The sequence below is a fragment of the Hipposideros armiger genome, unplaced genomic scaffold (genome assembly GCF_001890085.2).
Source record: "Hipposideros armiger isolate ML-2016 unplaced genomic scaffold, ASM189008v1 scaffold_411, whole genome shotgun sequence".
Classification (NCBI taxonomy): domain Eukaryota; kingdom Metazoa; phylum Chordata; class Mammalia; order Chiroptera; family Hipposideridae; genus Hipposideros; species Hipposideros armiger.
The window spans coordinates 1,258,415-1,282,490 of NW_017731761.1; the positions used below are offsets into that span (position 1 = coordinate 1,258,415).

At 51.5% G+C, this 24,076-nt stretch overlaps 1 long non-coding RNA gene across 6 annotated transcripts; it reads left to right on the forward strand.

Annotated features, from left to right (window-relative positions):
• Positions 1-1,086: 1,086 nt before the first annotated feature.
• On the forward strand, positions 1,087-18,264 carry LOC109394141 (uncharacterized). Of its 6 annotated transcripts, none has more exons than XR_002126387.1 (7): positions 1,295-1,535; positions 2,043-2,256; positions 3,072-3,246; positions 6,333-6,531; positions 7,925-9,150; positions 9,347-9,488; positions 9,955-18,264. It is a non-coding gene; the product is annotated as an uncharacterized LOC109394141 (long non-coding RNA). The 6 variants fall into 6 exon arrangements; XR_002126391.1 differs by lacking the exon at positions 2,043-2,256 and having other exon boundaries at positions 1,300-1,535; positions 7,925-8,584; positions 9,073-9,150; XR_002126386.1 differs by lacking the exon at positions 2,043-2,256 and having other exon boundaries at positions 1,299-1,535.
• Positions 18,265-24,076: the final 5,812 nt, after the last annotated feature.

Genomic DNA, 24,076 nt, shown 5'->3' on the forward strand with positions numbered 1-24,076 from the left:
GTACCTGGGACCTCCTGGGACTTTCAGGGTTCCTGCAATGGCCTTGGGCTGGGCTCAGTGGAAACGTGCTATAGGTTAGTTGAATTGGGTTTGGATTTTCTGAAGATCAAGGTGCTGGGGGTGGGGGGAGGGCAGCAAGAGACATGCAGTAAACAGGATAGCTAGTAAACTTGGAACCTGAAATAGTGGGTTCAAATCCCACCCGGGTCCCTGAGTGGCTGTGGACAGCTCTCATTGCCTCTCTGAACCTTAATGTCCTCACCTGAGCAGGGAAGATGATAAATATTGTACACAGAGGTGTGAAAATTAAAGGAGACATAGTATTATAATAATAAACATATTTTTGAGCTCTTATGAAATACCAGAAACTATGCTAAGCACCCCCACCCCCATGCATTTCCTCATTTAACCCAGACAACCCTTAGATGTGGATTCTAATATTATCTCTACTTTGTGGAGCAGAAGACTGCATCTCAGAAAGAGTGTGCAGCTTGCCTAAGGTCATCTGTTAAGGAGCATGGAGAGAGCTGAAATTTAAACCCAGGATAGTCTGGTTATAGAGGCCACTGGAATGGTATAGAACAGTGGTTCTCAAGCTTGAATGTGCATCAGAATATTCGGGAAGGCTTGTTAAAACACAGATCTCTGGGCCCCACCCCAGAGCTTATGATCCAGTCGATCTGTGGTGAGGCCTGAGAATTCTCTTTCTAGTAAGTTCTCAAGTGATGTTGACACTGCTGGCTTAGGACCACTTCCCAGCATCACTGCTCTAGCTAACAGTACGTACTAAGGAGCAGGCAGTTAAAAAAAGTAAAAGACCAAACTTATAAAAGTTAGGCCAAGCAAATAGTGGCAGGAACATGGGCGTGAAGACTCAAGACGGGAGTTCAAATTTTGATTCCACCATAAGATGAGCCCATCTAGGGTTAATCGAGAGGCATACACCGAGGCTGTGTGGGTTAAGCCGCTGTTTGTTACTCCAGGAGCAGTCTCTTCGTCCTCGTACGCTGGGGTTCAGGCTTCTGCTCCCCAGTCCGCCGTCGCATGCCAAACGCGCCTCTCCATCCTGCGCTCTAGGTGGTAGAGTCCCGCCCGGCAAGCGTTGCCATGGCAGCGCCGCGGGCCGGGTTGCTGGAGACTCAGCTCGCCGTTGGGCTCGCCCCTTTGTGTTGCAGGGACGGCGGTGTGCTCCCCCCACTCCTGGCCGCACCCTATCGCCCCGCCCTGACCCTCAGGAGGCGGTAGGAGGTAGGGTGTGGGATGGCAGGGACACAGGGAGGAAGGGGAGGCGGGCCGAACCGGGCGGGGCGGGCGCCTCCGCCTGCCAGCCGCTCCCGCATTAAAATTTCATGGGCGCTGCAGTAGCTACAAAGAAGACGCTTGCTGCGCTCGGGGGACCAGAGGGAGGGAGGCTGCGGACGAGTGCGGGGAGGAGTTTGCGATGGGAGGTGCTTGCATGGGCTCCCCCAGTTCTGCGCTGTGAGCCCGGGCACAAAGAGCCCTCTGCACTCGTGCCGCAGGACCACGGACCCGAGGTAAGCCACCCCCCCATCCTTATGGCCCTCCCTCCTCAAGCATCCCTGTGCCTGCTCCGGGAGCAGCCGAATTCCCCGAGGCTGGGTTCCAGGAGGGTAGGTCCCGGGTCCCGGCAGGGTTCAGGGGGATGGCAAACGCTGCCTGAAGCGTCCCTCATTTGATGGATGAAGAGCCTCTCCAGCCTGCAGTTGTCAAATTCAGTCAGGACTCGGGCTTGGGTGGGGCAAGGGGAGGGAAAGGGGAGGACGCGCTGGGAGTCCAGGGCGGATGGGGGGGGGCGTCTTACAGTCATGATCTGAGGGGGAACAAAGACCCCCCCCCAGGCTACCAGAAAGACATGAGGGGGACTCCGGACCTTTTCGGCTCGCCAGGTTAGCCGCTATCTGGCCAAGCCTTGAACAGAGCCCAAAGGGTCTCAGAACTGGGGATGGGGATGGGGTGGGGTCCTGGAGCTCCCTTCCCTCATACCGAGACACCCCTTCCCCATTAACCCTCCCCCTTCCCAGCGCCTGCGAATGCTCCATTCCTGGGACCCCAATTTCAGATGTCCGGCGTTCTGTGTGGCTCCAAAGGGGTGGGAGAGAGCCCGAAAACCCCGTTCGTTGAGGAGAAGAATAATGACTGTGATAATAATACATCCGTTTATGGAGAGCTTACTCTATGCCAACTAAATAAATGCTCAGTGCTTTGCATGCGTTATCATAACAGTCCCGCAAGGTGGTAAGAGCCCCATTTTAAAGATGAGGCAATTGAGATCCAGAGAGGGTTAGGTACACACCAAGGTCACACAGCAGTGATTTTCAATCTAGATTTATCGAACTCTAAAGCCCATGTTACTTACCCAAACGGGGCTAGGGGACGTCGGAGCCCACCAGCTCCCTTCCCACCTCTCCTTTCCAATCCATTCTCTAGAGAGGCTGAGAATTAGGGAGGAAGGAAGGGACCAGGTCTCTCCTCTCCCTCAGCGGAGGTCCCTGGGCTAGAGAAATTGCTTCTCGGACTGTGCAAGGGGAGGCCCTGGGTCTCTCCTCACCTTCCTCCCAGGCTCCAGACCGGTTGCTGCCGTGCGCGGTGTTGCTGGCGCGCATACCCCACTGCAGTGCCTGGGGAAAACGCCCCCACCTGCTGCTGGGCGGAGGGAGGCGGGAGGCAGTAGTGCGGGGAAGGGTGGGGAGGGAAAGGCGAGATAACGTGCGGAAAGCAGCTTTGTTTTTTTTGTTGTTGTTTTTTTTCGGTGCCAGCCTCAGACTGAGCGCGGGCCCGGAAGGCGCAGTGCTTTACTTTCCAAAGCACATTCCCACTTGGGAGCTTCTGGGGGCTTTGCAATCGCTTGGCCTGGGGTGGGGGTAGGGTAAGGATGAGTAATTCCGCTTGACAGACAGGGAAACCTGAGGACAGTGGTTCTCAGACTTTAGGGGCGGTGCTTCAAATACGCAGACGTCTGGGCCACGTGGCCAGGGATGAGTCAGCAGGACTGGGGTGGGGCTGGGCATCTGGATGTGTACTCAGACCTCCCCCTCCCCCTCCTGTTGCAGGTGGTCAGATCGTCCGTTGTGTGAACAGTGCCCCGAACTCTCCCCTCCGCCCCTCGCCTAGAACCATGGGGCAAAATGGTTTTCCTGAAGACACGTCGCCAGGCCCTAGCTTTGGGTGGCATTGAACTCATCCTGTGCCGAGTTTCATTCATTTTATGTTGAAAGAATTTTGCCGGTAACATCCCTTAGGCCCCCAAGGCCCACCTATTTTGTTATTTAATGACCCTTGCCACTGAGAAAGATTTTGAAAAACATCCTTCTTGCTGCAATTTGGACCTCTCTGTCCACTCAGTGGAGGAGAGAACAAAAGTCTTCAAATAACGCTTTAACACGAGCTTTAAAAGAACCACTCTGTGCCTGCTTTAAAAATGGGAATTTTATAATTTTGGTGATTTTTTTCCACATTTAATAAGTTTAATAAAATGAATGATAATTGTAGAAGACTTGGGGGGGGGAAAGGGAAGAAAACACCATAGTCTCATCACCCAAGAGTAACTACTGTATTTACCATTTTCATGTGTTTCCTCTTGAACATATTTCTATTACTGAAAAATAGTAACTGAAATTGTGCGATACGTCTGCTGCTTTTAGAAAGTTACATCAGATGTGTTTCCCCATGTTTTTATGCCCTTTACAGACGTCGTTATAAGAGGGTTAGTGTTTCATGGAATAGACAGACATGCTCTACTCAGTTCCCTATTGTTGGTCCCACCAGTTGTTTCTTTTTAAACATTAAAAAAAATTTTTTTGAGCTTTATTGGGGAACAGTGGGTTTTTTCCAGGACCCATCAGCTCCAAGTCAAGTAGTTGTTTTCACTCTCGTTGTGGAGGGCGCAACTCAGTGGCCCATGTGAGGATCGAACTGGCAACCTTGGTGTTATGAGCCTGCACTCTAACCACCTGAGCTAACTGCCTGCCTTCCCCTCCACTTGTTTTTAACATCTTCATTTTGAAGTTCCTTTCTCTGGACCTGATAGATGCTTCCGCTGGGAGAAGGATTATGCTCTTTGAATTGATAGTTCATTGAGGCATTGAGGCAGTATGCTGTGGTGGAAAGAGAAGGGATTGAGTGTTACATTATCTGTGTGTGAATTCTTCTGCCCACGTGCTCTTTGTGTCAACTTCAGTAAGGAGGTAATTTCCGTTGTCTGAGCCTTAGTCTCCTTATCTGTCACGTGTGGGATCCTAGTACCTGTTTTAAAAGGCTCTGTTGAGGCTATGAACCAGCATGTGTAAAATGCCTGGTACCCAGTAGGTGCTTAATAGAGACATTGCTGCTATGGTGCACCCATTGTGTACAGGCTGAGTTCACTCACTGGGCCCCTGAATCTTGTCTAGATACTTAGTTATTTGCTTTTATTTGTTCTGGGCTGTTGCTTCCTCTCCTGGTTGATCCTTGGGCTGTTTGAGCAGCATTGTTTCTGGAGCATTGGGTCCATTGTGCAAGTTCAATGGGCTGGTGAATAACTTATAGGTTAGTCCTTTGTTTCCAGGGGATCCCTCCTCAGGTCTCTGCAGCCTGGCTCATCTGTCAGCTGGAGCTCTGGAACAATAGCCAGAGATACCCAGGGACATAGGCAAAGGCCAGCTGAGAGTGACAGCTGTCTCCCCATCCCTCTGTAGGCTGATAGGATCAGATGAGGCAGGTGTCCCCTTCTCCCTGTGGTGCCAGGTGGGCCTCCCTGGAAGCTACTGAATGAGTTGTGGCAGGGAAGGAGGGGCCGAGCTATTGTGTGCTCAAGGGTGTGGGACAGATCATGAAGGACAACCAACTCCTTCTGCCACTTAGTGACCATTTATCAAGATTCTTGCGGGGCGTGGCCTCATGGACACTCCCTGACAAGGTGGGGAGTTGGGCATCACAGATGAGAAACTGAGGCTCAGGGAGGTGAAGTGACTAGCTCAGGGTCACACAGCAAGCTAGTTGCAGACTCAGGATTTGAACCTGGATGTAGTATCGCTCTGAAACATGTTTGTAACTACTACGTTACTCTACTGTTTCTCCTAAAAGTGAACTTAATCAGTTGCCTCAAGACCATGGAAGCAACTGGAATAAACTGATCTGAGATTAGCTAGCAATCATGGTCTGATTTTTTCACAGTTATAGCAATACTGATGATGGCAGTGTTTGCCATTTACATGTACCTTCCTCAGGTCTCTTCCCATTTAATCCCCCCATTCCCCCCCGTATTTGAACGTAAGTCTTCTGCCCCTTTGTGGTTCAATGGTTCAGTTGCACCATTTTCTAGCTGAGTGATCTTGGAGCGAGGCACTTTACCCTGAACCTCAGTTTGATCATCTGTAAAACGGGGACAATAAAACCCAACTCTTGTTTTGTCAGGTAGGTATAGGTGCCCCCAATTAGTCTCTGTTCTCAGGAAAGGTTAGCTTACCTTCCTTTCCCTCCTCCTTGCTTTACTCCCCGCCCCGCAGCTCAGAGTGCCCCTCCTTTGAGGGAGATTTGAATTCTGAAGCTTCTCTATTGTGTATGTTGTTTGAATTGGTCCAGAAACAGCGTGTTCTGCTCCTCTACAGATGCCCCTGTTCCCCTCAGCATGTCTCCTGTGTGGAGCCCCACACAACACATCTTGTTATTCCCGGGAGCTTCCCTTATTTCTTGGTACTCACTCATCAAAGCAATTTAGGTCAACGTCTCCTGTATGCCTCCACTCTCTGGGCAGCTACTTTATTCCAGAGTCAGGGGGAAAAAACCCCAAACCCAGAGGGATCCTACCATGCAACCGAAAGCATGTTTCTCTGATAGCTGTTCATCCGTGACCAGAAACAGTGCACGGAGTTTAGAGGGGGCAATGCATAGCTTGTGGGATGGTGTGAACGAGCAGTGTGGACAAGGGTAGTAATTAAGAATAATGTAAGAAATAATAGAATGCAAGTGAATAGATAATATTTACTATTCCACTGAACCCTCACAACAGCCTCGGGTGGTGGGCACCATTATTGTCCCCATTTTGTGGATAAGCCAGGTCCACAGCGGTGATGCACTCGCTCATGGTGGCAGAGCAGGATGGGAATTCGTCCCGTACAGCCCCCGTCCTTTCCAAGGTGTTACAATGTTTTTGGTTGGTACTGGCCTGGCCAAGATACCTCCCAGTTTCCTGTGTTGCTTCTAATATGCATCCGAGGAGATCAGTTTTTAGCAAATGCTGTGATTTCAGACCAAGACCCTGGCATCTGTTCTCCAGTGTGCTCCTGGGTACATATGTGTTCCCCCACCCCTCTCTCTTTCTCTCTGGATGACAGCTGCAGGCACCGCCCTGCCCACTCATGTGGTCCCAGACACGTTCACATGGCCGCCATGACCCTCACAGCATCAAAGGAGCAACCAAGGTGACTCTTTCTCTCCTTCTGGGCACCCCTGGGATGGTAGAGACCAGCATCATGCTATGTGCTCAGGCCCACCAAGAAATTCATCCATGCTAAGACCTCCTGCATCTCAGAGGTAGGCGGGACCTCTAGGATCCTGTGGGATCTAGTCGCTCAATCATTGGTTTGAAGTGTGTGTGTAGGGGTGGCTTATGTGGGCTAGTGGGAGCTGATGCTGGGGTCCTGGCGCCCACCCCAGTCCTTTGTATGGCCTTTTATCTGACCCTTCTTGGTTCTTGTCCTCTAAATGAGTTTTGAAAAAATAACTTTATTGAGGCACAATTTACATACAGTAAAATGCACCTCTTTAAAGTATATGTTTCAATGTGTTTTGATAAATGTATATACCTGTGTAACCACCCCCACGATCAACCTATAAAACATTTTATCACCCTAAAATTTTTCCCTGTCTATCCCCTCCCAGCCCAGTTGCAGGAAACCACTGATATGCTTTCAATGACTATGGATAAGACTGTTTTTTTCTGAAGTTCATTAATATGGAATCTTTTGTGCTTGGCTTCTTTTGCTTTGTGTCGTGGTTCTGAGGTTCATACTTGATTTTGCATGTATCAGAAGTTCTATCCTTTTTGTGTGTGTGTCTAACGTCCTGGGGGCATCATTTGAATATTGTATAACTCACCCATTTCAAGTGCACAATTCAATCGTTTTTTAGTAAACGTACCAAGTTGTGCACCCCATCAACATAGATCAGTTTCACAATGTCTCCATTGCCCCAGTAAGACCCCTCACACCCATTTACTGTTAATCGCCATGCCACTTCTAATCCCAGGCAGACACTAGTCTACTTCCTGTCTCCGTAGTTTTGCCTTTTCTGGACATTTCTTATAAATAGAATCATCCAACATGTAGTCTGTTGTGCCTGGCCTCTTTCACCCTGGATGATAGTTTTGAGGTTTGTCCATGTCATAGTCTGTATCAATAGTTTGTTACTTTTTATTGCTATTGAGTAGGTTTCATTATATGCGTCTACTACAGTTGGTTTTTCCAGTCACCAAGATGGTGGTTTAAATTTGATCTGTGCTTCCTAGCTGGGTATGTACACTCCCTGCCCTGAGAGGCATATATGCTGCAGGATAAATGGCCCATATTTCTGGGACATTAGTGTGCCACAAAGATTTAGTTAAAGTTTAAACAATTAACTGGTGAAGATAAATTTTGGAACACTCATTGTGTGCTGGGTGCTGGCTAAGCTTTGAGAATAATTAGAGTCACATGTTGGGTATGTGGGCTTGAGGACAATAAGTCTCCCCCATATTTGTCTGACCTCAAAGCCCATGCCTTTCTGTCTGCCCTCCTAGACAGCTGTCAGCTTGACCCAGGAACTAAAGTTTCCCTTGAAACCTTTATGGCCTTGTGAACATCAGGGATTCTGGGTCCACAGGGCCAATGGAAAGGATATTTTTGTGGTCAAACAATGTTCCTCTGAGCTGTCCAGGGTCTCTTTACAGAGTGCAGCAAGTTCCTGGGATAGAGGAGAGAGAAGGGAATTTCTGAGTGCTTCTGGACGTTCAAGACGACACTGGGAAGCAGCCTTGCAGATAAGTATTCAAACTTTGCAGCCTGCAGCCTACCAGCCTGCCCTCTCCTGGTCTGTGCAGGAAAATGTAGTAACCCAGAATCTCCAGGTGGGAGGGGGATTGGTGATGCAGCTGTTCATTTCTCTCCCTCCATGCCACAAAGAAAGAGCTTTGTGGGGCCCTGTAAAGGGTAATTGTCACACCCCACTTTTGGCATCAAGGCTAGTATTTCATAAACCCCACCATCAGGAGCTTCTGAGGCGCTGAGGTTAACGACTTCATCTTGAGCGCTTGTAGAGCTGGTGTCAGAAGGAGGCTGGAGGCTCCTGTGATAGGGGCTGGCCCGCCTCTTCTCAGTTCTGGCCCTTTGTCATCATATTGATAAAACTCCGACAGGGCTCCTTTGCCTGGCAGTCAAGGTGGGGGGGGGGCGCGTGAGCACTGTGCACTTTGCACTCTTCTGAGTGCAAAGGTCTGAGTACACCCCCAGCCCTGGACCTGTGCCCCAAGTCCCAGGTGCTGACAGCAAGCTCTGAAAATATGCTGAGCGGAACCCCGACTCGCCTGGCCCAGGTCTACCAGTCAATGAAGGTAGCTTAGCCGTCACCAAAAGCAAAACCTGGGAGATGGTTCGGGTCAGGATTAGTGGGAGTTTGATGGTGGGCAGGGTGGGGGGCAGAAAAAGAACTGGCTGAGCACAGGGGCCCCTGGCATTTCCCACCCACTGCCTCAAACTCTGGGTTACTACTGTGCATCTTAGGTGACTGTCAGGGCTAGAAGGGCCCATAGCCCAGACTTTCCAGGGCCACACAGCAAGGCAGAGCTGGGATTAGAACGCCTCATTCCTGACTCTGTTCAGGTTCTCCTGGATCACATTCTGCTGTTGTCAGGGACCAGGGAGGTGGGGGAGGGACGTTCGGGGGCGGGGGAAGGGTTGTGGAGGGTGGCATGCCCGGGCCCCATCTCCCTGGCTCCCCAGCCTGCTTCTTCTTAGTGGAGAGGTCCGGCCAGGCCAGGGCCGGGGGAGGGGCCCGGGTGCGGTTTTCTCCTGCAGTGTGGTTGGCTCTTTTGTCTTCTAGGATGGGCCTGTGGGGTCTACAGAGGAAGAAGCCAGAAGCCGGGCCCAGGCCGCCAGCATGTTGGCTGGGCGCTGCCAGGTAAGTCTGGGTAGGCATGGGGGAGGGAGGTTCCACTGAGCGTAGTTACTTGGGATTGTCCCCCCACCTGTGGCGCCTGGCCAGACACTTCTGCTCATGAAAGAAGGCCTGGGAGCCAGGTGTCTGGAAGGCTTGTCCAAGTGGTGTTGGTGGGGGTGGGTTGATGGTAGAGATTTCAGCATGTTCCTTCATTCAGCACAAATGTGGACCGAGCCCCTTCTCCCAGCCTGAGGATCCAGAAGTAAACACCAGAGCTGTGTTGCCGCTGTCTCAGATCTTCATGTAAGAAAGTGCTTTATCACAGTCTCAGCGCAGGAGTGAGCTCCCCGTCCTGGGAGGTATGCGTGTGTGTGTGTGTGTGTGTGTGTGTGTGTGTGTGTGTGTGTGTGTGTGCTGGGGGAGAGTGGTACAGAGGTGTCCTCAGTGGGAATGTTGTCCAGGGAATCCAAGCCTCCCAAGGACTCTGAAGGTCCTTTCTGCCCCCTTGAACCCTTGCCCCTTCTCCACCTGTGATGCCTATGGGGCCGGCTTGGGGCTCCTGGTATTGTTTTTCCATCCTCTGAGCTAGCCCTGCCAAAGAGTGGCCTCCATGGCTTTCACCACTTCCACTCTATTCTTTAATTTCTTCTAAAAGTGATTAGCGTCCAGAACCCTCCCCCTCAACTCAGTCTAGGTGTTGGGGGCACAGGAGGGAGGCTGGTGGTCTCTGAAGGCATCCTCCTCAGATGTGGGGTTAGGTTAGGGGGTTGGAGGGCCTGGGGATGGAGACCGTGTCCTCATCCTAACGCGCTGTACCTCCTCTAGGCAGCTCTGCCTTGCCACACCTCCAGGATTCCTGGCCTGGTCTTGTCTTTGGAGCCCAGGTGACTCTGGCCACAGTGACACAGGCAGCAGCTCTTGGTGGTTTCCTGGAACCCCGGACCATTCCCCCAAGATCTTATTCTTCCCAACTCCCGGGATGGAGCCTCGCGTGGACAAAGGACCCTCCTGATTGGTGCTCAGCTGAGGACGGGACCTGGCTCTGGAGGTCAGCTCGAGGGGCGTGAGGGTGGCAGGCAGCCCTCTGTCCCCTCTGCGCCCTCCTGGACCTTGCCTGCTGGGCCCGGAAGCCAGCTCCTGACCTGTGAGGACTTGTTTCCTCCTCTCGTCTATGCTGGTGATGAGACAAATCTCGGCCTGGGCAGAGGCCCCACTGACTGTACCCTCCCTAAGGCCAGGTCCCAATGGACCCTCCAGCACTGGGGCACGAACATGGGATGGAGTCGGGAGGAACTGCCAGTGGGAGGGAGGCCAGATGCATCTCAGTGAGCGCCGTGGGCTGGAGTGTGTCTTGTGCCGCCATTTGCCTTGTGAGTGATCTTCATTTTGGGGGTGTTTTTTGGATAGAGCTTCTTCTCTTTCTGATGGTCAGGGGGAGGAGGCGGTCAGTGTCTGGGAGGAGCCTGGGCCGTCCCCCATGTTCAGCTCTGGGAGGGGGAATGGCTGTGCTATCCTGAAAGGGGAGGGTTTTCGAGAGAGGAGGATACCCAGGCCAGGGGGTGTCGCCAGAAAGAGACAGACACTGGGCCTGTTCCTACCATCCAAAGGGAACAGGCTGCAACCAGCTTTGCCCCCAGGCTTGAGGGTCACTCAGCTTGATTTCTGAGTCCTATTCCTGTTGCACCTGATCCTCGATTCTGTCCTTGTGGGGCAAAGGCAGGCAAGGCAGCCCCCATGCATGCACGTGCAGCCTCCCCCATCACAGAGCTTCTCTTGCACGCCCACCTCTCTCTCCATCCTCTGCTTGTTCTAGTCCCCTCCAGAGGAGCTGGTCCCAGTGCTCACACAAGAGCAGCCGTGGCCTTCCTCAGGCACATTTAAAAGCTGCACGTCCTTTCCCCAGGGTGGGGAGGGGGCCTATCTATTATTAGTTTGCTGGAGCTGCCATCACAGAATACCACAGACTGGGCGGCTTAAACAGCAGAAATATATTGTCTCACAGTTCTGGTGGCTAGAAGTCCGAGGTCAAGGTGCCAGGCTTGGTTTCTCCTGAGGCCTCTCTCCTCAGCTTGCAGATGGCACCTTCTTGCTTCATCTTCACAAAGCCTTTTCTCTGTGCACACAGGCAGGGGGAGGAGGAGGGGTGGGGGGTGAGAGGGAGCGGGGAGCGGGGAGAGGGAGAGATTTTGTGTCTCTTCCACTTTTTATAAGGACACCAGTCTTATCAAATTAGAGCCCTACCCTTATGCCCTCATTAAGCCTTAATTACCACCTTAAAGGTCCCATTTCCAAATATAGTCACATTGGGGGGTAGGGCTTAAATCTGTGAATTGGGGGAGGGACACAATTTAGTCCAGAACAGGCAGTCACCACAAACGTGGAAAGCTGGAGCCATCTCCTCTGTACAATCTCTGCCCCCACAGGGAGGGGGAAGAGGAACAGAGGTGCGGAAGTAGTCACGGGGGTGCAAGGGGGACTGTGCTAAGGTGGCCCTGGGTCTCCTGGACACACAGAACTAGTGGGACCTAGGGCAGCGAGGAGGAGCTCCCAGGAGAGGGATGTCCCGGAAGAGCCTGGGCTTTGGACCGACGGTGTGTACTCTGCTGTACAACCTTGGGCAAGCTATCTCACCTCTGTGAGTCCGATTTCCACTCTGAAATGGGCCATCTGTTCCCCTGGGGGCACAGGGGGGATTCAGTGAAATCACATGCTTGCACAGCACCTGTCTCTTGAAAGGTCCTCATTAAATCCTCCCATCCACCTGCAAGTTTAGATTTAGGGCTTATCTATTTTTGGTGCTCTGGACCATAAACGCAGCATCTTCAGATCCAGAGGCAATTTTGACTAGCCTGTCCCATCCTGTTTCCTTAAGATCTAAGCGACTTGGGGAAGTGGCTGTATTTCCTGGCCTCCATAGTCGCTCCAAATGCTTCCGAGGGTATTTAAATTCTACTCTCATCAGAATTGAGCATCTATTATACTTCGGGCCCTTCCCTGTGTTAGCCGCTTGGGGGAGATACAGGTGAAGGTCTAGGCATAGTTCCAACAGAACCAGCTCGCCACAGACAACTGGAGAATGCAGCAGAAAGCAGTCTATGGGGGGTGGGAGTGAGATCTCAGAGTGGGCTGCAGCAGTCCGACAGGCCTCCCAGCAAGGCTGACCCAATCCAGGCCTTGAAGGATGAGAAAGATGTGGTTTAACTGAGAGCTTCCAGTGGGGAAATTAGAGCAGATTCCCAAAGTGAGTTCTAGGAGCTGTCACTGCTCTTAAAAAAAAAAAAAAAAAAAGTATGTCAAATTCGGCATGTTTCTGTAGTGCAGGAGTTATCAGAGCCTTTAAAATGCCAGTAGGAAGGAATTGTGAATACTCAAGGACAGACAGAGGATGAGGTGTCACCCAAAACTTTACTACTTTACTGGACAGGACCTTTTTTTTTTTTTTTAATAGAGTATCATTTAGAATTGTGGGAGATGCTAGGCTGGGTTTTCTGTGGAAAAACTATAGCAATGATCTGAGATGACATGAGGAGGGCCCGGACAGGTGCTCTGTAGCATTGGCTGGAAAGGCAGCAGACCAGGAGGGGCTGGGGCGTCTGACCTTGGATCCAGGGGTCAAGCAAGCTCTCTGCAGTTTTGGTATGAGGAGGAGACAGGCTGGTAGCAGTTGGAACCGCCAGAGGCCTGGCTGTGGGTGATCCGAAGAGATGTCCACTGGACATGGTGGCTCTGGGGCATCAGACCTTTTGTGGGAAGATGCTGGTGTGTGCACGTGTGCGTGTGTGTGCACGCGTGAGTGTGACAGGATCCAGCTCTTTGGGAAATGGGCTGACCAGAGCCGGGCAGGGGGGTTTCTAGCCAGGACAAGGAAGGACTGTTTCCAGGGGGAATGAAAGTGTTTGGCGGGAGGGTCTCTGAGGCCCATGGGAAGTCAAGAAATCGGGAAGCCAAATGCTTCTGGGCAGGGTCCGCTTGGATAGGCTTGATTCTGGTAGGGCTGAGAGGCTGGGAGGCAGACCCCCTGCCCTGGTCAGGCCCAGCTCCCTGGCTGGTGGGGACAGGAGGCCTCGAGCTGCAGCCGAGGGGCCCGGGCAGTGTTGCATGGTGTGATTAACCTACTAACCCAGGGCTCGGCCGGGACGCTGTGGTGTGTGACGAGGTGCCTGGCCTTCTGCCCACTAACTAACCCACTAACCAGGCCCGAGCATGCCCTACTAACTCCCCGCAGCCAGACCCTACTAACCTTGCAGCTCAAGGGCCTTTCAAGGGGCTGGGACGTGGGGAGCACTCGAGGCTCTGGAAGGCCCGGCCCATGGCCTGGGATCTCTGTGCAGACCCACATTCCAGGGCAAGGCATGCAAATAAGACTCGACAGCTCTGCCACTTCCTGCTGGGTGACTTTGAGCAAGTCACCTCACCACTCTGAATCCATTTCCTCAGGTCCTGACAAGTGGCAGGTACTTCCAAAGGGTGAGGGTGGGAGTGGGAGGCCCAGAAAACTTGGTTGACCCTATTCCCTGCCTAGGCCCTGGTCCCTTTGGGTGTTCTGCACATAGACCTTCTGCCTGGGGCCAGACACTTGCTTTGAACCCCTAACCGTCTCTTCCCCCCATTCTTCCTCCTCCTCAGCTTTCTCTTCCATAGGCAGCTCTTTTGTTCGATTACTAACCCGTCTAACCTGGGGGTGCCTCAGGTGCACCTCGACCACCCCTTAACAAACTAACGGACCTGTGTGTGTTCTTCCTTTTATCCTAGTGACTCCTGTGTGTGTCTGCTGAGGTGCCCCTCTCTGCTGGTGCTGTGCTCTGACTTACTAACCCCAGCCCCTACTAACCCTGTTTTCTCTTCTTACTAACCCAGCCCTGCCGAGCTCTGGGCCCCCCTGGGGGCTGGTCCTCCCTCCTTTTGGCAAGCAGATGCTCTGGGGCTGGCCCTGCAGACAGATGCTCTACTTGGCTGCCCCAATTGGCTGTGAGTTCAGTCCACTGGGCCAGGTCAGAGGCAGGGGACAGCCCTATTGACCATACCAGTGGCCCAGAGGAAAAGGTGGTCATGTGGACATGGGAGGCTGGCCTCTGAGCACAAGCATCTCTCTTCTGTGCAGAAGCGTGCTTGCCACTGGGAGTGGGTGGGACCAGGGAAACCTCTGGGGTGTGAGTGTGGAGGCCTATGGGTCTAGAGTGTGGAGCACTGAGCTTTTCCCAGCCAAGGGAGCAGAGAGAAGAGGGCCATGGTTCTTTCTTTGGAGGGAAGTGAGGGTAGAATTGTCCCCATTGAAAAGTGTGGGGGTGGGGTCAGTGTTGCACAGGAAGCCAATGGGGTGTGTGGGGGCGTGTCCCACACCACAAGTCAAAAAAGGGACATGTCCCACAGCGGAAGTCAGTAAGTGGAGACTTCCCTACACTGCAAGTCAATAAAAGGGTCTTTTCCACCCTGGAATCCACTGAGTGGAGCATTTAGTACAGGAAGTCAGCTAGGATGGGAGGAAGAGCATTTCTTATACCGGAAGTCAGCGAGAAGGGAATTTCTGGCCTTCTCACCAAGTGGTGAGAAGGAATAGCCAAGAGATGAGTGAGAGGGTCCTTCCCCACAACAGGAAGGTGGCTAGAGGGCCCCTTCCCTTCCCGAGGCCGGGAGGTCTGGCTTTCCCACACTGAAAGTCGATGTGGGCCATGTTTCCTGCTGGAAGTCATTGAGAAGGACTGTCCACACCAGGAAGCTTGAGAAGGCTGGGAAGAAAGATGATGAAACCCGGGCTTGGGGTTTGCAGAAGGAGGAAATGGGAAACAAGAAATGAACCCCAGGGCGCCACAGGTTCCTACAGCCCCTCAGGCCAGACAGGAGCTCACCCCTGGCTTCCTGTCCTGTTCCCACCCACATCCTGGCCCCAGCCTGCCTCCCCCAGAGCCCGCCAGCCGCTAAGCCAGGGCCACACCTGGGGGTGATTTTAATCCTCACCTCCAGTAGGCACCTTGGTCTCTTTGGGCTAATCTCTGGCTCCTTTGCACTAACTCTTGCTCTCACTCAGCTAATCCTTGCCTTGCCCTGGCCGTCCCCGAAGGGCTGACCACTAACAGCCAACCCTGCCCATCTTGGGACTCCAGGCAACTGGTCTGGCTCTGACCGGCTCTTAATTAACCTCTCCTTCATCTCGACTAACGCCTGCACTCCTGGTCTGTTCCTTTCAGCAGAAACTAACGGCTTGTGGATTTCCTTCTGACTAACAACGGGTCTAACACTCCTTGTTACTATTACCATTAACAGCTTGGATGTCGGCATGGCTGGGATGGGACTAACACAGGTTTGAAATTGGACTAACACAGGGAGATGTGTAGCTAGTAGCGTTGGATCGCTCTGGGTCAGAGCCATCCAAAGTCAGTCAATACCGTGGTCCTCTAAAGGAGGTGCTGGGCTCGGGTGTGGCTCAGGCTTGATGGAGGAGTGATGTCTGCTGGGGTGTGGTCAAAAGCACAGTCAGCCTTCCAAGGCATTGGCTACTGGACAGATCCTGTTAAACCTTCATAATCTGCATATGGGTTTTGGTTCTTTGAAACAATAGCCTCGAAGCTCCAATAGTCCAAATGAGTGGATGCAGCACTTAGAGCCCTCAGAATGCCTCCCTGGTGTGTACAGAGGCTGTGCCATTATGTACGGAAGGGTCACCAGTCACCAGGCCAGGGCCTAGAGTCCTTGATTTGGGGACTTGAGAGTTTTGGAAGCCCTAGGACATAAAGCTTTAGATTGGAATATTCGGAAGGGTTATAAATCCATCACCCATTTACACAGTAAAAATGAGCTCAGCTTCCTCTTCTATGCAATCTAGCTGCGTTGAGATGATGAGCGTTTGGCGGGAAGGGAGTTTAGAAGGGCCGAGGGAGGATTCTTTGGGAGCAGAGAGGGGTCCAGGAGGCCAAGGGTTCCTGGGTGGGAGCTAGAGGTGGCACCCGGTTGAAGGGGGCATGGGAAGAGGTACTGTTTTTACTGGTCCGTCTGGTAGTCAGGGCCTGTGAGAGAGGACAGCTCATGCAGAGCCTGGAGGATTGGATCAGCTCAGGGTCAGGGTCAGCTCAGAGGCTGGCCTGGAGGCCTTGTAGGCAAGGGGCTTGGGTCATTGGATGCTGGCCTGGGGCCGAGAGCCTCTCTGACAGCCATGGACCCAGCTAACCGAGTGGAGCTAGCAGCGAGGCCTGAAGGGTGATCCAGAGGCCTGAGTTGCAAAGAGAACAAGAAGCGAATGCACCGGGAAGAGCTTGAGAAGCTGCATTGGCTGCTGGCAGGACTGGGGATGGAGCGGAGTGGGAAGCACATGTCTGCTGCCCTCTAGTGGCCGACTTGCCCCATTTCACTAGAAGCAGGAAGCTCAGGAACGTTTTCCGTTCCCAGGGATCTCCTCTTTATTCATACAAAGATTTGATGCTGCTGAGGACCTACTATGTGCCAAGGACTGCTCTGGGTGCTGGGATCCACACACAAGCTTCTTTATTATATAGCTTATATAGCTCAGTGAGGGAAATGGAGAAATAAACAAGTAAAGTAGTGAGATAGGTGCCATGAAAGGAATGGCTGGGGCTGTGGAAGCACCCAAGAGACAAGCGAGGATGAAGCGCACCTGTTCTGTGCCAGGTGTGGTGCCAGGCATGGAGGATGAGTGATGGATGACTAAACAACATCCGGTCTTCAGAGCTTTGAGGCTAGTGTGTTGGGTGGGTGTCAGTAGCGTGGGGGTGGACAGTCAAGGTAGCCTTTCTAAACAGGAAGACATCTCAGCTGAGAGCTGGCTGGGCAGCATGTGGTGGGGATGAGTTCCAGGCAGCAGGAATGGTGGACTCAAAGTTCTGGGGACTAGAGAGAATCAAAGAGATTCTGGAAGGTTCATGGGGAAGGTAGGAGACAGGTGGGAAGTGGACATGTACCAGGCTGTGTTGCCAGGGAGTTTGAGCTTTGTCTTAAGGGCAATTGGGGGTCATGGATGTGATCTTAGGAGAGGAGATGTTGATTTGAATTTTAGGCTGACAATTTGGCTGTTCGGGCCCAGGTGGAATTCTGGAGACTATAATAAGTTCTGGCCAATTTTTAGGTAATATTAGAACTTCTTGAAACTCGGAGGGCCCTTAGGTCCGTCTGGAGAGAAACAGGATCTATAAACGCTTGCCCCTGCTGGAGGGAGTGCTGCCATGATTGGAAAGCAAAGAGGGCCATGTTCGTGCCAGGCAGGGACTTTGCTGAGGTGACAATGGTGCCTTGGAGGAGGAGCAGTCTCAATAGTGTATCAGCCCAGGCGCCTGGTGGTATACGGCTGCCAGACAAGATCTGAGGGGATGTGGTCACGGGCTGCAGGTCTAAGAATATCACTGGAGAGGGAGCCCATTTGTCATGGGTGACTGCAAGGGCACCAGCTAACATGAAGGAGTAAGCTCCCAAGAGGCTGATCCTGGTCCCAGGGAGGAAAAATATCTGTCTTGGTGGGTAACGGACCTTCTGTCCCTAGAGACAGAAGGATTGGGACTAGGCCACCTTTAAGATGGATGATGGCGGTGAGATTTTAGGAGCGTGCGTGCGTGCGTGTATGTGTGTGTCTGTGTGTCCATCCTCAATATGGGAGGAAGTTGAGCTCAAGTAGGCACACTGTTTACCCGCCTGACTTGGGCCTGCTGATGTTCACTCTGGCCATGAGTCTACTGAACATCAAGCTTATTAGGAGCAGGAGCTCATGAGCTGGGGAATTGGTCTCCCAGAGGCATCTTACTCTTTTCATAGGCAGCATAGAGAGTGTGGCCACTGTGGACCGTGCTTGAGGGCTGTGCTGCCACAAATGCTGACATTGAGCTGGGAGAATGCCCAGGGTGGGGGAGTAGTCTCATCCCAACAAAGGACCCCAAAGGCCCTCTTGAAAGTCTTTCCAGGGACTCACTGTTTTACTTTAACAGAGTAGAGAATACATGTTTTGTGTTATTGCCTCCTGGGGATGTTGAATGTGGGAACAGAAATTCTGTTGTAGATTAAAAATCAGATTTTTAACCTGGAATCATCAATGGAGTGCAAACTTGGCTTTTTTGTTGTTGTTGTTGTTTTCACCCATGAATGTTGCTTCTTCTGTGTAAATACCATTTTGATATTAAAAACCAATTCACACCCAAAGGATGACTGTTTCTTAGTTGGCAAAAGGGATGGGTAGGTTGGGGGTCGGGTGGGAGTGGTGGGGTGGGGGCGCCAGTGGCATATTCAAGGAGCAGGAGTGGGCTCTGTCAGGCTTTCCTCAAGACTGACCTTGGAAGCCAATATAATCGGGTACTTTTCATTTTTGGTTGTGGGAAAACACACATAACATAAAGGTACTATCTTAATTGTAAGTGTACAATTCAGTGGCATTAAGTACATTCACACTGTTGTGCAACCCTCACCACTCTCAATACTATATATGTTTTTAATAATACTACTTTTTTTGTCTACGACAGTGCTTCAAAGAAAAGCCACATTCTTCTTGAGCTTACACTTCATGGGGAAGGCAGAGTTCTTTGGCGACTGAGAAAAAGGTAGAGTTTAGTGGGTGGTGTTGAAGGGCAGGCAAACAGGTAGCACACACATAGCTCATTTCCCTTGCAGCATCCGTGGCAGACATTGCTAGTTGATCACTCATCTCTCTTTGGGAATCTGGATGCACCTTTAGGATCTTTCTCAGAACAACGTTCAAGGCGGCCAGGACCAGTCTGCTGGGGTATTTTTTTTTTTTTTTTAAGAATTTGGAGTCAGTCCTATGTTTGAGATTCCTGACAAACCTCAGTTTGAATCCCAGCGTTGTCACTTACCTGCGGTGAGATCTTGGGGATTACTCCCAACCCCGAGCCTCCATCTGCTCTGTAAGCTGGGACAGCTCTCTCACCTGATAGGACTGTTGTGAGGGATCACAAGGGAGTGTTCCTGTAGAGATGAGATAGCCTGATGCCTCGCAATTGTTCCCCCTAAATCTCATTCTAAGTTAGTACCCGCTGGAGGAATGGACGCCAGAGGGACAATCAGAACAGAGATAGGGGAGGTGTGGTGAGAGTGGGGCAGCAGGGGAAAGCTTCCTGGAAGAATTGACAAATGACGGAAGCCTTGAAGGACGGGAACAATCAATCAATTGAGATAAAATAGCCTGAGTACATGGCGGTGCAGACTGTCTTGAAATGGCTCCTCCAAGATTCACCAGTTTTACAGGAGATGGGGACACGGATGGTAGAGCAGGGCGGGGTGGGCACTCCAGAGGAGGTTAGTAGGTTAGCAGCCTGAGGAAGAGGACAGGCTGGCCTGCGCAGCAGTACTCAAGGTGTGATAAGGAGAATTGGGACTCTCCCAGGGTTGGCAGAGCTTGAGGGCCAGGAGAGGCAAGTGCTTCCTGTTTGGTGAGGGATGGAGAGGGGCGGGAGGTCAGTGGTTTTGTGGAAGCTCTGGACCCTGGGATGGGGAGGAAAGGAGCCTGGAGTGGGGGGCAGAAGCGGGCTAACAGCGGCCAGGAGCACTCAGGGACTGAGCATGCACATACACCCCCTACACAGAGCCCCAAAGACACTGTGCCCACAGTCCTGTCTTCTGGCTTTAATTCTACTGCTGTCCTGTCTGGGTGACCTTGAGGAGTCACTTTCTCTCTCTGGACCTCTGTCTTTTCTATAAAAGGAGAAAGTTCATTGAGGGGACTTCTAAAGTCCTTCTGCCCTCAAAGGACCGAACTAGAAGATGATTGCCTCCTACTCCTGGCAGCTAGCAGCCACCCACTGGCTTCTTTTCAGTCTTTCTCCCTCCCTCTCTCTCTCTCTCCCTTGTTTTCTCTCTCACTTTCTCTCTCTCCAGAAATTATGGAGTCCTCCCTGTATATGGGGCACTGCCCTAGACTCTGGGATGCCAGCCCTTCTGTTCCTCTAACACTCCTATATTGTTGTCGCCTTAGGATGTTACATTGGATATTCCCTTTGCTTGGCTTATATGCCCCTCTACTTTTTACATGGCTGACTTCTCTGTGGCCCGAAGGTCTCAGCCAAATGTCACCTCCCCAGAGAGATCTCCCCTGACCACCGTACTCGTAGTTACTCTATCACTGCAGTTCCCCAACATTTTGGTCTCAGGAGCCTTTATGCTCTTCCTATATGGGAAACGGTCACCCCCAAGTCTGCTTGGGCATTTCCCACTCACAAAGCTTTAAACACCTCCCCATTTCATTCACGCAACAAAATATTCTCACCCATGCTCTGTGCCAAGTGTGGTGTTGGGTGCCCAGGGGACAGGCATGAAGCAAGCTGGCATCGCCCCTGCCCTGGTGGAGCTCACAGTCCAGAGGAGACAGTAAATGTGCATGAAATCACACACTGTGCTCAGCTCTCCCAGGACGGAGAACCCCTCGCAGGGAGGAGTAACAGGATGAGGAATTAGGCATAGAGAGAGTCTACTGTATTAGACATTAGAACTGAGATGCTTTAAAAAGATTGTTTATTAATTCATTGAAAAATAACAATATGGGGCCGGTCGAGTGGCTCAGTTGGTTAAGAGCACAAGCGCTGAGCATCAGCGTTGTCGGTTCGATTCCCACATGGGCCAGTGATGCTGTGCCTGAGCTGAGCTGCCGCTGAGCTGCCAATGGGCGGCCTGATGGCTCAGCTGGTGAGAGTGTGTACTCTTAACAACAAGGTTGCCGGTTCAACTCCCGCATGGGACAGTGGGCTGCGCCCCCGCACCTAAAATTGAAAGTGGTGACTGGACTTGGAGCTGAGCTTGCGCCCTCCACAACTAAGATTCAAGGATAACGACTTGAAGCTGATGGGTCCTGGAAGAACACAATGTTCCCCTTCTCCAATTCCTAACACTGTTCCCCTCACCAATTCCCCAATAAAAATCTTAAAAAAAAAGAAAGAAAAAGAAAAAATAACAATAACTACAATAAAATCATGGCATGCTAGTGTAAATGACATATTCTTTATGAAAAAGAACTCTAGTTCCAAAACAAGATAAATTTAGTGAGAAACATTATTTTACTTTATTTATTTGGTACCGTATTTGCCGGCGTATAAGACGATTTTTTGGCCCTGAAAAATATGCCTCCAAGTGGGGGGTCGTCTTATACGCCAGGTACACTTCAGATAGACTGCCCATAGTGCTTGCCCCGTGCCATAGTGGCCTCCCGATGCCCGCCCACTTCATTCCACATACCGTTCAGGCATCAGCAGCGCTGCTGGGTGTATGCTCGGCTGTTATGCGATTTTGCTGTTATGCGATTTTACCACACTCGCAAAATCGCACACAGCCGACCATACACCCAGTATGATAGCGCAAAATCGCGAACCGCGATACCATACTGGGTGTATGGTCGGCTGTGTGCGATTTTGCGAGTGTGGTAAATTCGGGTTACCGTATATTTCTTTACATATGCATTGAAGATTCGCGATTTTGCGCTATCATGGTGCCTGTTAGAATGTTGAAGAGCTCGCACTTGCGCACTAGTGAGGTCCCAGGGAGATGCTGATGCAAGGGTGGACCAGACTGCTATAGTGACAGGGCGGGCAAACAGGGAGCAGGGACCAATCAAATCAGGCTTTGTATACAGCCAACAGCCAACCTCAATACTGCACCATTGTACAGTACAGCATAGAAAATGTCGACCAGTCAAACCCCTATCATCCCTATCATGGCACCAGCCAAAAGAAAGAAGTATGATGCAAATTTTAAACTGAAAGTTATAAACTTTGCTAAGGAAAATAATAATTGTGCTGCTGCAAGACAATATGGAGTAACAGAAAAGATGGTTCGGGACTGGAAATCAAATGAGAAAGCATTAAAGAGTATGCCAAGGGGTAAGTGTGCATTAAGAAGAGGCACCCCACACTGGCCAGAACTCGAAAAACATGTAGCAGACATGGTGGCTCAACATCGCCAAAACGGTTATGTGGTGACACGAAATACAATACGCTTGTTTGCACTTCAGTGGGCCAAATCAAATCTGATATTGTTTTACCTTTTATTTGGTGTGTGGAAGGTGTGCGGAAGAGGGGGTAGTCTTATACAGCGAGTATATAACAAACTCTGTATTTTGAGTGGAAATGTTAGGGGGTCGTCTTATACGCCCAGTCGTCTTATACGCCGGCAAATACGGTAAATCTCTGATGTTTGGCTTCGCAGAAGACGGATTCTGCTGGATTCTGAGATCTACTTCTTCATTCGGGTCTGTTGCAATGTCACCTGTCACATAGCCTCTGGAAAACTCCACTGTATACTCGTGAGGGACTGAGATGAAAAAGGCTAATGTCTTTCTGGGTCACCAGCTCTCCGGGCCACACCTTGAAAACTGCTGATCTATAACAGGATCTGTTTATTTCTTGCTTGAAACTTATGCCCATGTGAAATACCCTTGCTTACTTGAAGTCTGATTCCTGTGTATTGTCTGTCTCCTTGTTTACGGCATGCTCCCGGAAGGCAGGGTCTCAGAGCTCCCTGGAGGCGCTCACAGTGGCCAACCCAGAGCTGCAGTTTTTAGGCGTGGCCAGAAGATGGCGATGTTGCACCAAGACCGCCTCAGTCTCCTGTTCTTGGAAAACGGGTTTACTCTCTGGGGGCATTTGGGGAGGCTCTGTGGGGATATTCTTTGGATCCTGCAATTTTAGAATGTTGGGTAGGAGGGAAGGGAAGAGGCATAGGTGGGGAAAGGGAAGAGGCTAGAGAGAATGCAGCTCTGGAAAAGTGCTGCTGATTTCTGCTGAGGGCTTCAGTTCTGAACAAGCCCAGCCAAGTGACTTCCCCTCTCTGAGCCTCAGTTTTCTTTTCTGCAAAATGGGCAACCTATGACTTCAGCGTCCATTTCACCATGCTTCTCTTGGCAAGAAACCCTTTAGCCTGAACACACTGGTGATCCTGGCAATGCAGGGTCCCTCAATATCCTCCCCCTGAGGTCTAGAGGATTCTGAGAACCAGCTGACGCTGTGGGCTCTGCCTGCAGGCAAGACCATTTCTCCCATCCCACCTCCACGCCCCTTGCCTTAGCCTGCCTGGGTTGATATAAAATGGCCCTTGTCATTTTCTGAGGGCTGACTGGGTGCCAGGCTTTGTACTAAATTGTTTGTACATGTTGATTCATGCAGTGCTCACAATAGTTTGAGAGGTGGGTTTCGCTATCTCTATTTTTACAGGAGGAGGACACTGAAGCTCAGAGAGGTGAAAGGAACTCCCCAAGGACACACAGTTGGAGGATGGGGAAATCTGGCTTCAAGATGGCTACCATGGGGTTGTGTCTCCCCCAAATACTGACTTCATCATCTCAGTAAGATGGAGCCCAGTCTCTTTCTCCCTGCTGGCTTCTCACTCACTCCTCTCGAGCATTGCGTGTGTGGGATGCCCAAGCTGACTCAGGAGTGGCCAGATCCACCCCTCACTGGCTATGTGACTTAGGGCTGGTGACTTCATCTTTCTGAGCCTCAGCTTCTCATCTGTAAAACAGGGATAACACTGGAACCCCTCTCAGAACGGTTGTAAGGGTTCACTAAGAGGGGGGCTGCAAAGCATTAGCATGTGATGGGCACCCAGTCTCTCTTTCACACACCTGTGCTTTCTCGGGGCCCCGGGCAGGTGTGACTTCCCAGCAGAATCCAGGAAGAAGGTAGAGCAGCCGGAGGATCAGACAGGGGAGCAGCCGGACCGAGTCACTGAGCAAGTCGGCAGGCAACACAGCTGGGTCTCGGGCCTCCTACTCCCCACAGCCCCTGAGCCCACCTGAATGGGGCTCCCAGGAGCTGCAGTCACAGTGGCCAGCTCCCTGTGGGCATTTCTCACCAGGTCCATGGCAGATAAACAGATTCTACGATGCATAGTGCCCACCACAGGGCCAAAGCCACACAGCAAGGGTTGGGGCTGAGGCGGCAGGAACAGAGACCCCTGTGGAGACCTGGTTGTAGTTCATGAAGGGCAACTGGCTTCCCAGTCCTCCCACAAGAGG